This window comes from Otolemur garnettii, unplaced genomic scaffold (assembly GCF_000181295.1).
Source record: "Otolemur garnettii isolate 467f Iridium unplaced genomic scaffold, OtoGar3 scaffold00056, whole genome shotgun sequence".
NCBI lineage: Eukaryota > Metazoa > Chordata > Mammalia > Primates > Galagidae > Otolemur > Otolemur garnettii.
Genome location: NW_003852451.1, coordinates 10846582 through 10848595, shown reverse-complemented (window position 1 = coordinate 10848595; position 2014 = coordinate 10846582). Strand labels below are relative to the sequence as shown.

Genomic DNA, 2014 nt, shown 5'->3' with positions numbered 1-2014 from the left:
GTTGTTTGGCGGGTCCGGGCTGGGGATTCGAACCTGCCACCTTAGGTGTACGTGGCTGGCGCCTTAGCCGGTTGAGCTATAGGCGCCGAGCCTTAAAATTTAATAGTACCCTAAATAGAGGTCGGAATCCAAAAGGGTTGAAAGCCAGAGAACAATACTGGGAATAAAGTTTCAAGACTGTAAAACAAAGATTACAGTGGCAGGAATACTCTTGGAAGGAAATTTGATTATAAGGAAGGAATAAAAAGATTCTCTAGCAAGAGAGCTAGCTAGCAGGGAGGAGGCAAGAAACGAGACTGGATATTCCCAGGTACATCGTATCAGAGGTCATACAATAGATAAGAGACCTATTTTCAGAAGTCTTGGCCAAAAAAGAACCAGTTGTGAGGGCCATCTGTTTTCCAAAGTATATGTATGCTGGTGTTTCTGGATCCTTGTATTCTATGAATATGTTGTGTTAAATGCCAGCCTGTGGCAATATCCTCTGTACAGGAGAATCATCTTAATATATTGTGAGGTTAGGCTGCTATTATTCCTGATTGTATACTAGTGGTATGGGGGATGTTGGGGAGTATGCCTAGGTAGAAACTGATGGATCTAGGATGACCTATGATGATTAAATGATGATTTTTAGTAGCATATACAGCAATAAACATGGTGATAGGATTAATAAAGTAGTGTTCATACAAGATCCAAATAAATATCTACTTAAGGCTTTGTGTTTCCAAAATGTTCCAACAATTAAACAGGGACAATAGAGAGACTCTATAGTTTTCAAATGGCTACTCTCAAAGTATTGTAGTTTTATTCTGGGAAACAGTATGCTGCTAATAACTTAAAAAAAATAATGCTAATAATATCATCACAATCCATGTAAAGATTAGAGAAGAAAAAAAAAGAACATTAATTAGATTATATGTCAGCAATGGTTGAAAAGAATCCAAATGAATAATTTGGAGCTGAGATGGCTGAGAGGCAAGGTACTCTGAAGTCTGGGCCTTCTCATAAAGACCTCTAACATATAACTATAGATGTAAATATGGATATATTTGTCTGGTGTTATGAAACCAACTTCATATGCTAAAACAAGTATTTTTTGTCACATTAAAGAATGAATGAATTTGTCAAAAATAGATAAAAATCTAATTTGTCTTTACTAGATGTGGCTATAAATTTTTTAATCCCTTCCACTCATATCCCTAAATTATCAAATGGGTATTTGTCCATTTTCCACCCATTCCACTACTGGGCTGGCTTACTGTACCCACAGTGAAAACATTTGCCACAATTATCCTATCTCCATAGTTAAAATTCACTCATTCAATAAATATTTATTGAGTATTTACTAAGGGCTGGATAAGCCTCCAAACCATGGGGATACAAATATAAAACAAGCAAAGGTTCTACCCTTAGGGAATTCAAAGTCTAGCCTCCAACTGCCCATTTCATATAGGTTTCTGTGTTCAGTCTCTGTTATTTTATCTCTCCCAGTACTCAGTGCCTGCACCCTTGGCGTTGAATAATTTTTTTTTTTTTAATATGGAACGCTTCACGAATTTGCATGTCATCCTTGCGCAGGGGTCATACTAATCTTCTCTGTATCGTTCCAATTTTTGTATATGTGCTGCCGAAACGAGCACTAGTGGGTCCTTCTTTAGCTGAGATCCTGGGCTGGTATCGCCATGTATTGATTGTCTGCTGTATACCTGTTCACCTAGAATCCTAGCCAGGAGAGCAGAAGCCTTATTGTGTTCACAGCTGTATTTATAGCTCCTAATACAGTGCCTGGAATATAATAGGCACCCAATAAATATTGAATTAATAAATTAACAAAGAAATCAGTTTTCTGATTCCAGGTTCTGAGTCTTTCCACTGTACCATACTACTTTGTCCCTTAAAGCACTGTGCTCTTATTCATTTCCTAGGGCATGTAGCAAAATTCCCAAAAGGGAAGCTAGTGTCATATTGTATGCCAGAATCTTGGCACCCATGTGACCAGTTTAGTTTGGAAAAC

At 37.6% G+C, this 2014-nt stretch overlaps 1 non-coding gene across 1 annotated transcript; it reads right to left on the bottom strand.

Moving 5' to 3' along the window:
- Positions 1 to 1533: 1533 nt before the first annotated feature.
- Positions 1534 to 1640, bottom strand: LOC111726195. The gene has a single exon (XR_002774034.1). It is a non-coding gene; the product is annotated as a U6 spliceosomal RNA (small nuclear RNA).
- Between the last annotated feature and the right edge of the window lie 374 nt (positions 1641 to 2014).